Source organism: Rattus norvegicus, chromosome 20, assembly GCF_021556685.1.
Source record: "Rattus norvegicus strain SHRSP/BbbUtx chromosome 20, alternate assembly SHRSP_T2T, whole genome shotgun sequence".
Classification (NCBI taxonomy): Eukaryota; Metazoa; Chordata; class Mammalia; order Rodentia; family Muridae; genus Rattus; species Rattus norvegicus.
The window spans coordinates 44,611,458-44,632,394 of NC_141553.1; the positions used below are offsets into that span (position 1 = coordinate 44,611,458).

At 37.0% G+C, this 20,937-nt stretch overlaps 1 protein-coding gene across 10 annotated transcripts in view; it reads left to right on the plus strand.

The window, feature by feature from the left end:
- Positions 1–20,937, plus strand: part of LOC147998712 (uncharacterized) — a 184,257-nt gene that overhangs the window by 148,704 nt on the left and 14,616 nt on the right. For 4 of the 10 annotated variants that reach the window (XR_015646031.1, XR_015646029.1, XR_015646022.1 and 1 more), the window contains one exon: positions 14,889–18,077. The exons of 2 other annotated variants lie outside the window; for them this stretch is intronic. The gene's annotated coding sequence lies outside the window, so the exon portion shown is untranslated. Of the gene's footprint in view, positions 1–14,888; positions 18,078–20,937 lie in introns of those variants that run through there. 4 more of the 10 variants (XR_015646028.1, XR_015646027.1, XR_015646030.1 and 1 more) reach the window with 4 other exon arrangements.

Here is a 20,937-nt window from a genome sequence, read left to right on the forward strand (position 1 = left end):
TGTGTATGTATGTGTGTATGTATGTATATTTGTGTGTGTGTATGTATGTGTATTTGTGTGTGTGTGTGTGTGTGTGCATGTGCTCACACACACAAGCCATATGAGAATGTGTTGCCCATGTCAGATGCACTGGAGATGAATTCACAGAGTGTTTGTTGTGAGTCAACTGATGTAGGTGCTAAGAACTGAGTTTGGGTTTTCTGGAAGTGCAATGTGCACTCTTAACTACTGAGCCACCTGTCCGTCCCAGTCAGAAGCTGTTCTCAGTGGGAAGGCTCAAATCGCCAACAGAAAGGCTAACAGAACCTGTGTGCTACTTTGTGCCGAAGTGACATTTACACAGCCAAAATTCTTAAAGTGGGACTTTTGATATACAGTGTACCATGTCGTGTTTGGAACAGATGATAATAAATTTGTTGCTGAGTCTAATAAGGGCAATGAAAACTAGAACGTATCGAGTCTTTACAATTTTCTAAGTCATTTGTAAAAATTGTTTTCTCAGGGCTGATTCTTTGGTATTGGACAACCAATTGGTAGGCTTTTTCCTGGGAAAGGCTTTTATTTTTCTTCTGATTCCTTAGTTGCCCCTTGTCCTTTATGTAGGGTTGAGGCCATGAGAGCTTTTCTTAGATGGAGTATCATATAATTAGGGGTATTTGGAGCCAGGGTTCAGCCAATTGGATGTATTTTTTTGTTTTTATTTTTTTCATGTCTGTTTTCATCTTCACATACATATAACATTATATGGACATTGTGTGGACTGAGCAAGTCATATTTAGGGATATATTTGTTTATGCATATATGAACTTAGCAATAGTTACTGAAAAAAAAGAGGCCATGAATTTGAAAAAGAAGAAGGAGGTGTATATGACAGGGCTTAGGAGGAGGAAAATAAATTAGAATGTAATTATATTGATCTCAAAAGGCTTTTTAAAAAGATTAAAAAATGAAGATTTTTTTTCTTCATCTCATTTCTCCAAACTTTGCTATGGATTAGGCATGATAGATTTATCTTTCTTTGATTTTCTTTTTAAATTACAAGCAGCTGAGAGTCAAAGATAAATTATCATGTTTGGCATCATATTGCTTAGTGTACAGTGGGCCAGTGATATGAACACAGCAATATTGACCGTTCCAGATGAAATTCTCTTATCTCCCAGTATATGATGCTATAAGAGAAGGTAAACAAATGTGATTGAGGTCTCAAGGGTCAATAGACCATAAAGGATGATGGGAGTTAGCCCGAAGGTTGGTGATATTTCAATAAGGTAGGAAGAAAATCTAAGGACTAATTATAATGATTTGAATGTTTCCATTCTAGTTGCCTAGGAAAATGATGGGAGGATGGCTCAATGCTTATACTGCTTGCTGCTCAAAAATGAAAATCTTTGTAAAAGCTGCACATTGGAAACATGCCTCTAATCCTGTATCAGGAGGAGTCAGGCAGATACATCCCAAATGCTTGCTGACAAACCAGTCTATGCAAAACAGTAAGCTCCAAGTTCAGTGAAATATCTTGTTAAAAAAATTATAGAACATGGCAGAGGAGACATCTCATGTTGACCGTTGGCCTACATATATAAGTACTTGTGCACATGAGCACACACACACACACACACACACACACACACACACACACACACACACACCATGGTACTATTCAAACTTTATAGAAGATCAAAATGGCAATAAAAGGATCCTTCAATTTTTTAATAAAAATATCATACCACATACCAGAAAATTGGAAAGGTGTTTTCAATTCCGGAAAACAAGGTCAGGCTAAAAATACTGACTTGAGTATTGACCATACCTTTAACCTGCAATGGCTTGCCACCACACTTTGTTCTGAGAATAAATGTGATTAGGGAGTGAAAGTATACAAATGCTGTAATCTTATAAGATAAAATTTTATAGTAACTTTTAGCATTTAATAGCCTTCAATTTCCCTTCCAACAAGTAGAAATTTATACTACATAGTATATGCTATATTTATTCCACTAATGAAGTGTAGAAATATATTTTTGATGGCAGGCTAATTAAATCAATCAAATAATTACTTCTGATGAGAATGATGATAATTTATTGGGTAGATGAATATAATAAGAAAATTTAAGAAATAAAGAATGAAATTAAAGACTTCTTATAATTTAATGAAAATGATGGCATAACATACTCAAACTTATGGGACACAATGAAAGCAGTGCTAAAAGGAAAACTCATACCTCTGAGTGCTCCAAAAAGGAACTGGATAGAGAATACTCTAGCAGCTTGACAGTACACCTAAAAGCTCTAGAACAAAAAGAAGCAAATATACCCAAGAGGAGTAGATGGCAAGAAATAATAAAACTCAAGGCTGAAATCAATCAAGTAGAAACAAAAAGAACTATACAAAGATCAAAAGAAAAAAAAACAAAAAATATACAAAACCAAAAACAAACAAACAAAAAACCCAAACAAACTAGGAGTTGTTCTTTGAGAAATCAGAAACGACAATTTAAACAGTCCTATAACTCCTAAAGAAATAGAAGCAGTTATTAAAAGTCTCCCAACCAAAAAAAGTCCAGGACCAGATGGGTTTAGTGAAGAATTCTATCAGACCTTCATAGAAGATCTAATACCAATACTGTCCAAAATATTCCACAAAATAGCAACAGAAAGAACACTACCCAATTCCTTCTATGAAGCCAAAATTACACTTATGCCTAAACCACACATGGACCCAACAAAGAATGAGAATTTCAGACCAATTTCCCTGATGAATATTGACCCAAAAAATACTCAATAAAATTCTCACAAACCGAATCCAAGAACGTCCAAAATGATCATCCATCGTGACCAAGTAAGCTTCATCTCAGGGATGCAGGGATGGTTCAATATATGAAAATCCACTATATAAACAAACTCAGGAAAAAAAAACACATGATCATCTCATTAGATGCTAAGAAAGCATTTGACAAAATTCAACACTCCTTCATGCTAAAAGTCTTGGAAAGATCAGAAATTCAAGGCCCATACCTAAACATAATAAAAGCAATATACAGCAAACCAGTAGCCAACATCAAACTAAAAGGAGAGAAATTTGAAACAATCCCACTAAAAACAGGGACTAGACAAGGCTGCCCACTCTCTCCCTACTTATTCAGCATAGTTTGTGAAGTCCAAACCAGAGCAATTAGACAAGAAAAAGAGGTCAAAGAGATACAAACAGGAAAGGAAAAAGTCAAAAATATCACTAATTGCAGATGATATGATAGTATACTTAAATGACCCCAAAAGTTCCACCAGAGAACTTCTAAGTCTGATAACCAACTTCAGCGAAGTGGCTGGATATAAAATTGACTCAAACAAATCAGTAGCATTCCTCTACTCAAAGTTTAAAGAGCATGAGAAAGAAATTACAGAAATGACACCCTTCACAATAGTCACAAATAATATAAAATCCCTTGGTGTGACTCTAACCAAGCATGTTAAAAGTCTGTATGAGAAGAACTTCAAGTCTCTGAAGAAATAAACTGAAGAAGATCTCAGAAGGTGGAAAGATATCCCAAGCTCATGGATGGACAGGATTAATATAGTAATGTCCATCTTGCCAAAAGCAATCTTCAGATTCAGGGCAATCCTCATCAGAATTTCAACTCAATTCTTCATAGAGTTAGAAAGAGCAATTTGCAAATTCATTTGGAATAACAAAAAACCCAGGATACCAAAAATTATGCTCAACCAAAAAAGAACTTCTGGGAAAATCACCATCCCTGACCTCAAGCTATATTAAAGAGCAGTAGTGATAAAAACTGTATGGGATTGGTACAAAGACACGTAGGTAGATCAAGGGAATAGAACTGAAGACCCAGAAATGAAGCCACACACCTATGGTCCCTTGATCTTTGACAAAGGAACTACAACCATCCAGTGGAAAAAAGATAGCATGTTCAACAAATGGTGCTGCTTCAACTGGAGGTCAGCATGTAGAAGAATGCAAATCAATCCATTTTTATCACCCTGTACAAAGCTCAAGTCCAAGTGGATCAAGAACCTCCACATCAAACCAGATACACTCAAACTAATAGGAGAAAAAGTGGGGAAGAATCTCAAACACATGGGCACTGAGGAAAATTTCCTGAACAAAGTACCAATGGTTTATGCTCTAAGATCGAGAATTGACATATGGGATCTCATAAAATTGCAAAGCTTCTACAGGGCAAAGGACACTGTCATTAGGATATAACAGCAACTAACACATTGTAAGAAGATATTTACCAATCCTACATCCAATAGAGGGCTACTGTCCAATATATACAAAGAACTCTAGAAGTTAGACTCCAGAGAATCAAAGAATTCTCAGCTGAGGAAAATCAAATGACTGAGAAGTACCTAAAGAAATGTTCAATATCTTTAGTCATCAGGGAAATGAAATTTAAAACCCCCCGAGATTCTACCACATACCAGTCAGAATGGCTAAGCTCAAAACCTCAGGTGACAACACATGCTGGTGAGGACGAGGAGAAAGAGAAACACTCTTCCATTGTGAGTGGGATTGCAAGCTGATACAACCACTCTGGAAATGAGTCTGGCAGTCCCTCAGAAAATTGGAAACAGTATTACCTGAGGACCCAGCCAAACCACTCCTGGGCATATACCCAAAATATGCTCCAACATATAACAAGGACACATTCTCCACTGTGTTCATAGCAGCCTTATTTATAATAGCCAGAAGCTGGAAAGAACCCAGATGTCTTTCAACAGAGGAATGACAGAAAATATGGTACATTTACCCAATGGAGTACTATTCAGCTATTAAAAACAATGACTTCATGAAATCTATAGGCAAATGGATGGAACTAGAAAATATCATCCTGAGTGAGGCAAACCAATCACAAAAGAACACACATGATATGCACTCATGCACTCAATGAATATTAGCCCAAAAGCTGGAATTACCCAAGATACAATCCAAAGACCACATGAAGCTGTAGAAGGACGGTAAAGTGTGGGTGCTTTACTCCTTCTTAGAAGGGGCAACAAAAGTATTCATAGAAGGAGATACGGATACAAAGGTTGGAGCAGAAACTGAAGGAATGGCCATTTCGAACCTGCCCCACCTGGAGATCCAGCTCATATACATACAGTCACCAAACCCAGACAATATTACTGATGCCAAGAAGTGCATGCTGACAGGAGCCTGATATAGCTGTCTCTTGAGAGGCTCAGCCAGAGCATGGCAATTACAGTGGCGAATGCTCGCAGCCAACCATTGAACTGAGAACCGGGTTCCCATTGGAGGAGTTCCCATAATAACCACAATACCAACCAACCAGAGCTCACCATCCATAGAGTACACATGGACAGACCCATGGCTCCAGCTGCATATGCAGTAGAGGATGGCCTTGTTGGGCACCAATGGAGGAGAAGCCCTTGGTCCTGGTAAGACTGGATCTCCCAGTGTAGGGCAATGTCAGCGCTGGGGTAGGTGGATGGGTGGGCAAACACCCTTACAGAAGAAGGGAGTAGGATGGGATAGGTAGGTGGTTTGTGGACGGGAATCTGGGAGAGGGGATAACATTTGAAATGTAAGTTAAAAAAATATCCAGTAAAAATAAATTTAAGAAGAGAAGTGCATCATAAGTACCCCATGCAAACCTTACATGTATGGAGTCCACAGGGCAGCGTGTTTGGCTTTGGACATTGTCAGTTGGATTTAACCTATGGTTGCCAACAGCCCATCCATATCCTAATGTGTGAGGTTGAGTGGGAATGTTGTCTTTTGTAAAATGGAGGTTATAATACTGTTTACCCTTCTGAGATTGGGATAAGAGCTGTATTAATACATGTAATTTTTTGACATAATATCTGATATGTAAAACAATGTGATCTGAGAACTACTGAGCATTTGCTTCCAAGGATTATTTTCAGAGGATTCTAAGTCATGTTAGATGTTATATTCATTACCAATAGAGAATTGTTTTAGCCTAAAAATATTGTGTTCAAAATAACCATACATTTTCTGAAGGAAATAGCCATGCATGTGTTTTTGTTTTCTGATTTTCTTTTTCTGTATTCAGATTTTAATGCATTTAACCTATGGAAAAGTAAATGTAGACTACTGTTCAATAACAAGTTTATTAAATGTTAAAATTTAGAATAAACGTTTCTCCTAAATGGTACAATAATGTTCACAAGCAAAACACTAAAATGAATTCTTACCTTTTGCTCATTTAAAAAATGAGAATTTATGAATTGTAAATTCAATATTTTATATGGGTAATAATTATTTTCATTCTGTCTTTACACTGAAGACACTCAAATACTATTTGAAATCTATAACTCTCTAACCTCTGTAGAAAAATATAGGTACACTGTAACTCTGCACACCTTCTTTGGTTAATGACAGCAGCCATCCAATGTTGGAAATTCCTGGGAGTGAGTGTGCATGTGCTCTGTGCATCCTGACCAGACTTCTGCTGACCGTCTGCTTATCTTTATACATACTAGCTTTTTTCCCACAGAGAAGTGTTTCCTTGGACAGAAAGAGTCCTTTTTTAGTTTTTTGGTAACCAAGATTTATTTTTCTATTCCTTTAGTTATTTCAGAATAACTTTAGTTTTATAGAGTGTAGCTAGTCTCTAAGAAAGTAGATCAAAGTCACATTTCCATTAAGTATTTATAGTGTAATAATCAACGCTATTTATTGTAACCAGAAATGGAATTGGTAAATCTTTTGGTAGATCTATTTCAAAGATTCATATACCTTATAATGGCATGTTTCTGTGTTCCATAGTCCAAAGCTCACATTCTAAACAACTCTGTATAGTGGTTCCTTTTCCTCCCCATTCTTATTTCACCTTAAAAAACAAACAAACAAATAAACAAACAAACAAACAGCCACCATGCCTAAACAAGATTTAAACTATGACAACTGTAATGCGCATGCTAAATTCGAAGGGGGAAGTCTTATGGGGCTCCACTCCTAAAAGAAGAAATACTTCTTGACTATTGACTACTGAGAAAGTGAGATTTAGTCTTCTCTGTGATTAGCCCCCTATTCGTTATTCAATATGACATGCTCAACCCTAAAATCATTTATATATGATTTATACCATATTTATATATTACATATATATATGCATATTCATACACACACACATATACAATAATAACTCTTAAAGGCCATGAAAAGAAGACAGCCATCGTTGTTTTATCCTACTCAGGAAGATTAGTCATAAAAGCCTGCTTATATATCTGGTGGTCATTTGTCTGCTTCTGTAAGATATCCACATTTCTATATTCATTGTGAAGAATTAAAAAAAATCAGACAACACAGAAACAAAACAATTACAGACGGACCGATGAATAGAAAATATAGCATTGCCATAAATGAAGCTTATCTTACCTTTTCATTTTCAATATGGACAGAGGCCATGATTTCACTGTCTAAGAGAAGGATGGGCACTGCACAATTCCATGTATGTGATATACAGAAAGTAGTACAATTCACAGAAGCAGAGAAGCAAAGGTGGATTGACAGAGTAAAGAGTGATGAAGGGCTCATTCTCTTTTAAACATAAAACTAACGTATGAAAAGCATAAATTCAAAAGAACTGTATAAGGCTGTCTAGGCAGTTAGCAATATAGCAGTACATGTTTACAGTACAGCTATACACACACACACACACACACACACACACACACACACACACCCCATATGCCAGTTAAATCCATGACCCCTAATTGGGGTCATTATCTGCTTTTTCATCACTTGAAATTACTCCCTGGGAATTTTACATGATGCACCTTGATCACCCTCACTTCTTCTCAGCTGTGCATCTGTAGTCATTGATATTATACCTAAAGAAGCTTCCTTTCTCTTCACTGTCAGTAGATCATGGGCCTCCATAGATGTCTGGTAACAGCACAGATAGAAAACCCTACCTCCATCCTCTTCTCTACCCTGCCAGGGTGCACTAGGAACATGGACCCAGACCAAGGCTCAGTAGCAGCACAGACCCAGACATCATCATTGTCTCAGGTGGCAGTGTAGGCTGCTCAGACCTTTAGGGTTTCCGATGGCAGCGTAGCTCATGAACATCAATCAACATGGCACAGACAATAGACATCCATATGGAATTTGGTGGTAAACAGGGCCACCAATGAGGCAGGCATGGTCATGCTGGTTTCTGCCCTAACTGCAATCATTTCTACCTATAATAATATGTCACTAAAGGGAAACTGATAAGAATAACCTACTCTTCCAACCAACCAAGTGCTTACAGAAAACTCGCAAGAACTCAAGATGATGGATATATGTCTTATTTTACATGCAGTGATAGTATTTTCGACACATATTCAAGTTCAAATCAGCAAGATGTATATGTTGAATGTATGTAATTTCAATATGTCGATTTAGTCCTAGTAATGTTAAAACAGAAAAACAAGGAAGCCATTTAAAAAGTTCATTCTGTCTATATAACTTAAATGTTCATACTGTAATATCACTGTATAAGCAAATGTATTTTACTCATTATAAGTACAAATTCCTGGATATCTATATTCATGTGGGAATTACTTTGATTAAGGAATGTGAATTCCAGTAGGTTAGAGAAATAACAAAAATACATTCAATAAAGTGCTTGTACAATGGTGACAGGGCTTACAGGGTGGGACACATTACCACAGAGGGACTATAAAATTCCAATGCCTAAAGAGGGAGAGTTAACATAAGCGTGTTAAGAGGCCAGGTGTCAACCAATGGGGTGTGGTGGCTTGGAGAAAGCGGCTTGCATACCACACCTAAAGCACTATGGGGACACTGGGAGCCAAATAAGCCATCTGTGTTTTGACTATCTTTTTTTTTTCAATGACTTATAATCTGCTGCCACTTATTTTAGGGAATTTGATTTATGCTTGCTTAAACTACCATTCCTGACCCACATCTGTTTGCCCACTTTTACTCCAGAGCTGGAATAATAATTTATATCATTAATTTATATTATGTTTAGAAGACAGTGATAATTTGAATTTATTCAGTGAACATATGTTGATTATCCACTACGTGCCATATACAGTCTGCCGAGCATGACGTGTAGGAAAATAGCTTAGGATAATCCAACATGACACATTATCCCTGCTGTAGGAATAAACTCTAGATAGACAAGTGGAGCAGAGGTTCTTATTCACCTGGGTGGCTCAGTCTGTTTAAACCACATATTCTTTCTTATTTCTGGGTTGTCATTTGTACAGATTATGTGTTGACAGTTACACCCTTAAATTTGAGACTGAGGGAAGGAAGTAGGATGGCTTCCACAGCAACAAAAGCCAAAATATCAACAAATAGTCTTGCTTCTGAGGAATTCAATGTCTATGAAGCAGACGGTAGAGCAAAGTTTTGATAGATAGACCTTGGCCATGTGGCTCCAACTGTGAGCTCATCCGACTGTGAGCTCAGTTAGTTCTCTCTCCAAGGGGAGGACAGTTTTGAGGGATCTCTACTAGCTTCAAGGTCTTAAGACGGCAAAGCCCAAGCATATACATTAGTGATTCAACTACATTCCACTTTCTACCAGCGTTGTCAATGGCAGGATGGTGATACTACAAATCTGGAAAAGTCTGGCCTTATCCTCAGCAGTCAAATTACACAGTTCTGATATACTAACTTACATATATTACGCATAACAAAAGAGAAGTTGATGGGAGCTAGCGATTTTCAGGCTGTAGTGGTTTGAATGATAATTTTTGAATAGTTACAGGTCTTTGAATATTTCCTCCAGTTAATGGAGATATAAGAGTAGGCTTAGGAGATGTTCAGGAAGACTGTCACAGGGGATGGTCTTAACAGCTTTCCCAGTTTTCCCTCTGCTTTGTATTTGCCTATCAAGATGTAAGCTATCAGCAATGTGTTCTGCTCCAATGGGATGGACTCTTAACCTTGTGGAACAATAATCCCCAAATAAGTCCTTCCTTCCATAAGTTGCCTTAGTTACGGTGCCTTATCTTGGCAATAGAAGAGTAACTAATGCCAGTCATTCACAAGGTTACCCTAGCTTTACTTAATGTCTCCAGACCCTGATCATATTTTATTACATGGGACCTGTGACTAACAGTGCATATGCCTGATCTTCAGCAAAGCAGGTTGAGGACAAAAGAAGTCACTAGATTCAAATGCTATTGACATAGATTCAGCGATTATCAAAACTCAGCAAAGACCAAGTTGCAATGGATTGTGTGGAGCAGTGTTTAACGCAGCATACAGAGCATTTCAAGTCCGATCTTATAATCTTAACCCTAGCCCATTGCTTCATTTCCTCTGATACACGAGCTTCTCCATTCATTTTGTTTCACATTCCCATCATTGCGCAGTCTACTTGTAAGTAAGGAGTGATAGTGTGTACTGTATGGAGCCTTGAGAATGGTAAGAAGAGACACTATATGAAACACTTAGAATGATGGTGCCATAGACATTGGTGAGAGCTGATACAGTGGGCAATGAATGAATGGTATGCAGCCTTGTCACTCAACTAGCAATGGCCTGCTTGTTGACCTCCTTAAGCTAGATTCTGCAATTACTTCTTAGTGTATACTCCTTAAGTGGCTAGAATTACATATTATTTTTCCAAGTATCTGTTTGATCTTTTTGATTTTTGTTCTCTATAATAGAATTTATGACAAGATTTTTCAAACTAATAGTGATGTGCTTTGATCAAATTGCTACATGTTCCTTCCTACATGATTCCTACTTATTTTTCCTAGTGCTAGCCTATAACCAGAGCGATTATGTCTAATTTTTGGTAATATTTAGATTAAGTTTAATTGAGCTAAAAAAATTTATTTTTCACTTATGATCAAAATATTTGTGATTTTTCGATATCCCTAAGAATAAATCCAGGTTTTCTGCTGTCATCGCGAGCTTGTCTAGACCTGCTCCTAGCTTACTGATTTTGCCTTGTAGGCTGGCTTGAATCCATAGAGTCATGGTCTAACCTCCTTGCTGTTAGCCAGCCAAACGTTTCTTTTCCTTAACTTGTGTTCAAGGTTTGTGTGCCATTTAAATGCCACTGGGGGAAAATTTCCACAAAAGCTGCATAATTAAAGCCTCGGTTTGTACTGATGTTCTGCTCGGTGAACACACAAATCAGGCATTTCACACTAGCCAATTTTATCTAGTTTACCAATTCCAGGCTTTTGATACACTTTGTTCACAACAAGGCTCATATTGTACTTTTATTGCAGTCTTATGGCCAATTATACATTATCTAATGCTTTTATGATTTAGTCTTAGTTATTAAAAAGGAAGATAATTCATTTCCTTGGTATTACATATTTATTTGCTATCATATAAAGAATTCATATTAGGGAAGTGGATTTTCAAATAACCAAAATAAATTCTGTAAAGGGAAACTTCTTTTATTCCTTTCTACGTGTGACATACTTGAATGATTTAATTGAAACTACCAGGCACTCATTAATTGCCTACTTTGGCACTAAAAAGTTTGCTGTGAAGCATAAAAGATATAGCATGACTATTTCCCTCAAAGAATTTTCTATTTGGAACAGATTGTTCTTCCTAACTTATAACCCTCTTACCAGAAAAACAAAAACAAAAAACCAAAACCAAACCAAAACAAAAAAAACCTGATCAAATTACAACACAGCTTGCCTTAGGATTGAATGATAACACTTGTGTTTAGCTTGCTTTATAAGCATATGTATATCTATAGTTATACAACCAAAACAAAAGTAAAATTGAAAAAAATTTTTCCAGCTTCTTAGAGGTCAAATGTACACGTTGTGCTATCTTACCAGCAGCACACAGACATCTGGAGTTTTTTTTTTTTTAACCTTTACATTTCTTTATTGGAGCAATATTACTGATATAAGCAGCAATGTGCTTACTAAAGAGAGTCCTGTGCAGAAACCACGTACTATTCATCTAGACAGACCTTGGTTACATTCTGCCGAATGACAGAGTATTTCCATTTATAAAGTTTTATACAGCATAAAGCTTCGAGTTTGACCAGGCTTATTAGATATCTTTTCAGTGAGGAAATATACATATATATTATATATACATATATAATATATAGTATATATAAAATATGTGTATATTTGTACACACACACACACACACAAAATCTTGATTCTAACTTTTACCTTTTGTACATTCTAAGAACTGACATCTTGAAAAATCTATGCAATTCAGCTGTCTTATCTGGTATGTCTAGGCCAATGTATTTATTTCTGCCTATTGGCTAGGAGCAACTTCTGCAAACCATCTGGAAGCACAATTCATCAGATCACATCTTTATCTTCCCAACTTTTCTAAGATAGCAACCACTGAGTGAGGCACTGAGACCTTGTTGTTCCCAAAGGACCCATTTTGGACTCAAACGCCTGACTTAGTTTATTAGTTAGAAAACTTTTGTTTGGCAACTTCTCCAGATTGACGATATTTATATGTATAGTCATTGAAAGAAGATAGTGTTTAGACTATTTTTCCTACTTGTTTCCTTGTTTTATTGCTGTCCAATTCTGCAGAAAGTCAAAGGTGGTAGAGCGCATACTTCCCTGAATGTGTCTCTAGGTAACATCTGAGTGCTTTGCCACTAGACAGCAACAGTGCTCACACTATGGAGGATATCTGAGGGTCAAGCATTCAGACAGCATCCCTGAGACATCAAGACCATCTAGATGTTTTATTTCCTGAATGTGGCAACAAAATGATATGATGAGAAGGTATTGCCCACCTATAGATGCAGTCCAGTTTCTGGAAGAACCAGACAATGCCCCTATGTGATGAGGTATTCTTGGCAGCAGCTTTTCTTCAGTTAGTATAGGATCAACTCCTTCTGTCATAAAAAATGTTGAAAGAAGTAGAAATTAAGACATGGAGATGTGTTGGAATTAATGAGCATTAAGTCTCAAGATCAGATTTTATCAACACATTGAAGAAAGCAGCTGAAGCTATTTTCAGTGGCTCTCCGTGGTGAACTTACTAACCTCTTGTGGGATGATTAACCCATACTCATTTAGTTTTGGATCCGCTTTGCATCTTGAGAACAGGACACTGGGAGATACAACCACCACTGCCCATGAGTGCACGTGCATCTGATTCAAGGTATTATTTGTGACATCATAATTGACTCAGGAAGAGAGATGCTACGAAACATTGAGCAACATCTTTTCTGAATGACTAACTTTCATATTGTTATACTGATATGTGTGCTCACTTCCTGTAGAACATGTATTGATAATTTCACTTAGAAGATTTTGCTCAGATTTTAAGTTTATGAAAATTTAGTTTGCTTGACATATTTAAGAAATTCCTTTCAGGAACAAGATAATTTTGGGTAGAAGAAAAACTATTCATTCAAATAGAATTTACGAATTACCATTTTGTTGCCTTGTGTTTCTGACTTTGAGGACTGGTTGTAAATTGAAAATAAGGGCATATTTTGATGAGATTTGCCCATCTAAGGACCTCTCACTCATTAACTATTCAATAAATTCTTTTTTATTGGTTGCGTAGCATAACAAAGGCATGAGTATATACTAGAAAAGAGAACAAATTTTGTTTCCTCTGTTCTCCAAGTACTCTCAACCTGGTGAAGAAGACTTCACCAAAATAACGAAGGAAAAATAATAAGAGAACACAGGGTCAGGACTCAGTGATTTCCAGAAGAGGTGTATGTGTAATGAGGTACATTTCAGCACGGCGAACACTTCTCTGGGACAATTTCAATCATTCAAAAGGGAGTGCACTGGAAATGATTTAATCCCATAGTGCAACAGTTGTGGATTCTAGTTAAAGCTACAAAACAAGTGTTTCATTTCCTAACTTTCTCAGCTCCTTAAGAACTCGTCCATATTCAGTTCTCAAGTACATGGGATTGTCCAAGGAATTTAGACTAGTAAACGTAAACTTTTACACAAGGAAGACAGGAGCTCATATATGTTTTTGGTCTAGCCTGGCTATGTGAAGCAACCCTCGCCTTCACTGTCACCACATTTGGTTGATGCTCTCTGCTGTGGGAAAGCTGTCATGAATGCAGAAACTGGGCTAGGGAAATGGCTCAGTGGGTGTGATGGGTAGCTTGTAAACCAGAAATCAAACAAATAAACAAAGCCTAGAACTACCTAGAAAGAGAGTCTGGATGAGGAATTTCAAAACAGGTTGCCCTGCTGGCACGTTTGTTGGGAGATTGTCTCAGTTGTCTCAATTTATTTGGGAAGACTCAGCCTGAAAGTGTGTGACACCATTCCCTGGTCCAGGGCCATGGAATGTATAAGAATAAAGAAAGCTGGACCACAAGATCATCCATTTATTTGTTTTTGTTGTTGCTGTGGATATAATTAATAGAATGAAGCTTCTACCCTTCTTCTATGATGGACTACAATCTGGAACCATACATTGGAATAAACCCATTTCTTACCAACATTGCTTTTTGTCAGGGCATTTGTTGAGAACCACCAAAGCAAAAGTAGGACAGCAGCTAAAATTTTGCTATGTACTAAGTACACACATTGAAAAGCAAACAAATAAAAAAGTGTAAGCAGACACACTGGGGAAGTGGAGAGAGGCAGAAGAGGCTCTACCAACCTCACTGAATCAGGGAGCTACAAGTTCACCAAGCATCCCTGTGTCAAAAACTAAGATTCGGAGAGTTGAGAAAGATATGCGGTGTTAACATCTGGCTTCTACAAGAACACTTACATAGAAACATGCATGCACCCTGCATTGTTTAAATAGGAATAGCCCCCATATACTCAAGTGTTTGAATGCTTGGTCATAGGATATGAGAATAGTAGGGGGTGAGGAACTTTTTGGAATAGGTGTGGCCTGTCACTGTGGAAATGGGTTTTGAGGTCTCAGAAGCTCAAATCTGTTCTGTTGCTTTCAGATCTGGATATAGAACTCCCAGCCACCTCTCCAGCACTATGTCTGCCTGCATGCTTACACGTGTCCTGTGGCAATAATAGACCAAAACTCTGAACTGCAAGTCAACACCATTTAAATCTCTTGAACCTTCTTGGGAAGAATGTCTTCATCATCTTGGAAGAGTTGCAGTGGTCACTTTGTCTTTTCATAGCAATAAAACCCTTTGATGCACACATAAACATGCATATATACATCAACACAAACACACACAGTCGCGAATAAAACAAATACAGTAATTTCTTTCATAAAAGCCAATGCAAATAGCATTTACTCTTCTTTCTTTAGACCCAGTAGTATTATTTACTATTTCACCTAGGAGTTTTAAGGGAAGGTGGATGTCTGCATTCAAAAGAAGTGGTACCACTCTAGCAAAGCCGCCATGCTGCTTTGACAAGGAGGATCAGATCTCACGTGAACTCTTCCATATTCTTGTCAACCACAGTGCTGAGTGAAATGCATTCTCTTCAACCTTCGTGGGGAGAGTGGCTTTACCGCCCTGGAAGGGAACGATCCATAGTGAATACATGTTACTTGCTTTCCTTCAGATATACATGACTGGGAAGAAGAGAATACTATGTAATTTTGCTAATCACATGTTCTTCTAAGTAAACAAAGAATATTTTAGCATAGATTTTATTTAAATTCATCACCTTTCATAATTATTTCATTTGGCATCATCATTTTCTAATTAGGCAGTGTAATTACAGATTAAAAATCCTATAATCACATGTATTTAGGTTAATTATAAAGACCATTAATTACGGTTGTACTACCAGAATGGTAACCTGTGCAAATGAAATGCTGAAATACATCTCAAAAAGCAACTTAGGTTTCAAGAAGACGCCATCCAGAAAATTCGAGTGTTACATGGATTGATAGATGCAATGCAACAAAATCTATCAAAGTAATGAAATGAGTAGATTTAACTGTTCAGTGTTCAAGCTTGAGCAAATCCAATTAGTATTCATTTCATGTTGACTTCAAGATGCTGACAAAATTATGTTTGGATGAATTTGTGATTTATAATTTATGTCTATCCACAGACCAGCAATAAATGCCTGGGGAAAGACCTAACTAACATATATACAGTAATGAAAGGTGGATGTTTCCTACTGGAAAAAACAATGAAGCTAGACGAAGATATTTGTTAATTGTATTTTCTTTGCAATAGTTAGCTTGAAATTATTTGCTCATTTGAAAATGTCTTTGCCACTGGTAATTTAAAAGAATTTGGACTCAGAGCTCAGTAGTAGAATTCTTTCTAAGCATGCTCAAGGCTATGAGTCAATTTCTATCACCACAACAAACACTCATCAGACAGTCAGACATACACTTGCACCCCACCTACCCACAAACACACACACACACACACACACACACACACACACACACTCAGAGAGAGAGAGAGAGAGAGAGAGAGAGAGAGAGAGAGAGAGAGAGAGCGTTTACACTTACAGAGTAATATATAAATTGTTTGAAAGACATTATTTGTCTGTATTTTGTTTGGGGTCTCCAGAAACTAATGGGAAAGGATAGAGAGGTCCACAGGCAAACATTAGGTGGAACTCATAGAACCCCATAGAAAAGAGAGGAGAAAGGATTTTAGGAACTGAGGGTCAAGGTCCCTAGACGAACACAGCCAGGAGAATCAACTAAGCAGGGCTCTTAGGGAGTTCACAGAAGCGTTAACCATAATCATAAATCTAGCAGAGGTTTATGATCTGCCATCTGCATACTTATTGAGGTTGTTTAACTTGGTGTTTTTGAAAGCCTCTTAACAATGGAAATGGGATGCCCCTGATTCTTTTGCCTATTCCTGGGACCCTTTTCTTCCTACTGGGGTACCTCTTCCAGCCTTAATATAAGGGTTTCTGTCTAGTCCTATTGCATTTTGTTGCATGTTCAGTTGAAGGAAAATTGCGAAACTCGTTTTAGGAGGTCACAATTAATACATGAACCATGTAAAAAAATTTTTTAAAAAGGAGAGAGTTACAGACACATTCTTCTCTTGAACATTGATGCAAAAATACCCAATCAAATAACACAATCTGAATCTAAGAAAATATAAAACTATCATCCATCATGTTCAAGTAGGCTTCATCCCAGGAATGGAGAGGTGGTTCAACATACAAAAATCCATTAATGTAATCCACCATATAAACACATTCTGAAGGGAAAAAAGAAGCACATAATCATCTCATTAGATGTGGAAAAGGCCTTTGATAAAAATTCAACATCCCTTCATGATAAAAGTCTTGGAGAGATCAGAGATACAAGGGCCCTGCCTAAACTAAACATAATAAAGGCAATTTACAGGAAACCTATAGCCAACATCATATTAAATGGAACAAAACTCAAATCAATTTTGCTAAAATCAGAATAAGACAAGGCTGTCCACTCTTTCCCTATCTATCCAATATTGTACTTGAAGTCCTAGTTAGAGCAATGAGACAACTAAAGAAGATGAAGAGGATACAAATTGGAAAGAGAGAAGCAAAAATAATGCTATTCATAGATGATAATATACAAAAGCGATCCCCAAATTTCTACCAAACTCTTACAGTTAATAAACACATTAAATGAAGTGGCTGGAGTTTAACCAAAAAGAATAATAGCTCTCCTATATACAAATGACAAATGGGCTGAGAAAAAAAAATCAGAGAAACAACACCCTTCACAACAGCCACAAATAATATAAAACATCTTTGGATAACTTTAACCAAGCAAGTGAAAGTCCTGAATGACAAATACTACAAATCTTTGACAAAAAGAATTTGATGGAGATATCAGAAGATAGAAAGCTCCCCCATGCTCAGGTAATGGTAGAATTAACACAGTAAATATGGCAATTTTATCAAAAGCTATCTACAGATTCAAAGCAATTCCCATCAAAATTTTAACATAGTTCTTTACAGACATGGAAAGAACAATATTTAACAGGAAGTTTTGCAAAAGCAAAAACCCAGGATTGCTAAACCCATCCTGAACGACAAAGAACTTTCAGAGGTGTTACTATTCCTCATCATAAGCTCTACCAAAGAGCTATAGTAATAAATCCCTCATGGTGTTGACATAAAAAAAGACAATTTGATCAATACAATAAAATTGAAGACCCAGATGTAAATCCACACACCTGTAGAACCTGATTGTTAATAAAGAAGCCAGAGATATACAATGGAAAAATGGTGCTGGTCTAAATGAATGTCTGCATGTAGAAGAATGCAAATAGATCCATTTCTATCATGAAACCACACAAAACCTCAAGCCTAAGTGGATCAAAGTCTTTGTCCTAGAGTTTTACTGCTGTGAACAGACACCATGGCCAAGCCAACGCATACAGGAAGAACATTTAGTTGGGCCTGACTTACAGGGTCAGAGTTTCAGTCCATTATCATCAAGGTGGGAACAAACAGCATCCAAGCAGGCATGGTACAGGAGAAGCTCAGGATTCTACATCTTCATCTGAAGGCTGCTAGCAGAACACTCACTTCCAGGCAGCTAGGACTAGGGTATTCAAGTCCACAGCCACAGTGACACACTTATTCCAATAAGGCCATACATTAAAATAGTGCCATGTCCTGGCCCAAAGCAGATACAAACCATCATAGTCTTCATCATAAAATTAGATACATTGAATCTGTTCAAAGATAAAGTGTGGAATAGTTGCCTTGAATACCTTGTCACAGTAGACAACTTCCTGATCAGAAAACTAATAGTATAGACACTAAAATTGACTATGGGAACACATGAAACTGTAAAGCTCCTATAAGGCAAAGTAAACCAACAAAAGGACAAAATGGCAGCCTACAAAATGTGAAAAGATCTCCACTGATTTCATATCTGAAAAAGGGCTAACATCCAAAATAGATAAAGAACTCAAACCATTAGACTTTAACAAACTAAAGAACCCAATGGGGGCGGGGACAGGTACACATCTGAACAGATAATTCTCAACAGAAGAATCTCAAATGACTGAAAACACTTAAAGAAATGTTCAGTATCCTTAGCCATTAGGGTAATTCAGATTAAAAAAATCACTTTGAGATTTTTCTTACATCTGTCACAATGGCTAAGATAAAAAATATGAGTAACAGCTCATATTGGCTAGGATGTGGATCAAGAGTACGCCTCCGTTGCTGGTGGGAGTGCATGCCTACCTAACCACTTTGGAAACCAATATGGAAGTTTCTCAGAAATTGGGAATTGATCTAATTTCAAGTACCAGCTATACCACTCCTGGGAATTTGTCCAAAGAACTGTCTATTCTACTAAAAGGACATTTGCTAATCTATGTTCATAGCAGCTTTACTCATAATAGCCAGAAATGGAGACAACCTAGATGTCCCTCAACCTAAGAATGAGTTAAGAAAACACTGCACATTTTCACAGTGGAATATCACACAGCTGTTAAAAATACTAAGGAATACATATCAACACAAGCAGTGGTCCGTAAAGAGGAAGGAATATATCTATGCCTAGAAGTGGCTCTACTTAACTGGTGATTACCACTAATTTATTATCATTAGGCTTGCTAAACATTATTTACTTTTAGCTTAATATATGACATACATTTGATTTAATATTTTCCCCCTTTACTGAATTAATAGCTTGATAATGACAGGTAATTTATTTAAGTCCCTTATTTGTTTTCCTTTGACTGTGAGATTTTAACTTTTCAACACAAGAAAGCATTGAATGCAAGACAGCTAAGTTCCCCTATTCCTAAAGCATCCTGTCTCCAGAAAACTCCCTTTCATTTCTTCCCCATCATATTGTGTCTATATAGCCAATTACTCAACAATAAAAATTTGGGAAATACAATCTCTCTGGATTCGATCATAAAATACCTTATATTTCTTCTTTTCTGGATTTCCAGGTGCAAAATAGGATAAAGGGACTTATATTATTTGTGGAGTAGGATTCCTTGTATGATAGGCGTGAAGGAAGGACTCCTAGACAGGGTGAGCTTAGAAGAAACGAGGCTTTCTAAAAGCAAGGCCCTGACTAGGAAATACTATCAGCACAAATGGCTGAACTAAATATCTAAGTCAGTCAGAAGTCTTTCCTTAGGGAAATATGGAAAGACAGCTAAGAATTCCAAAATCTAAGCATTTAAACATGGGGGTGTAGGCACTTCCTTTTAAAGTCAACTATTCAGTCAATGAAATAATCCATTTGGTCTCATATTTTATTTTAATGTTATGGGTTGTTAGGAGTGATACATCAGAGATAAGGCACTTGCTACTCCAACACGAGGAATGGCGTCAGATTCTGTAGACCCTATGTGAAAGCTAGGCATGGATGCTAATGGTTCTCGTACTGGCACAAAAGACAATTCTTACAGGACAGAAGCTAGCTGAACTCCCAGAACTGGCTAACTTCAAGTTTAGAGAGAGGCCCTGTCTTGAAAAATAAAACGTAGGGCATTCAAGGTCAACCTTAGACCTCTGCATGCATGTGGAAGCAAGTACTTATACATTCTCACATATGTCTACATACATACTTGTGCACATGTATGTCATATAGTCATGCATAAAATTATGGAAATATTTTTTTCTCTTGTTCTTCACCATGCACTAAGTAGGACATTATTATTTTTTAATTGAAGCAATATGGTAACAATTCGAGGCTGCCTATAATTTGCTTGCAAAGGATCTATTTCTCCCTGTGAAGAATTAAATTTTATCTGTGAGAAATCTTGAATCTAACTTCCTTAGTGATGGTTCACCAAAAGAACTTCAAACAACAGAGCTTGTTCTAACAAAGCAGGCTGTGATTTTACTCTTCTGTTCAGCTATTCTGCTGTTGTCAGTTCATAAATAGCATTGAACTCACTCCTTCAGAAGCAAGCCACCCTGGATAGATACTTGACCTAGCTTATAAAGTAGACAAACATCTCTATGTTGAGTGACAATGTGCAGTGATTTTACACTGGTCCTGCTATACTTACTCCTCTTGTGTTTGTTAACAGTGATGGTGCATGAGAACTGTGAAATATTGTTGATATAATG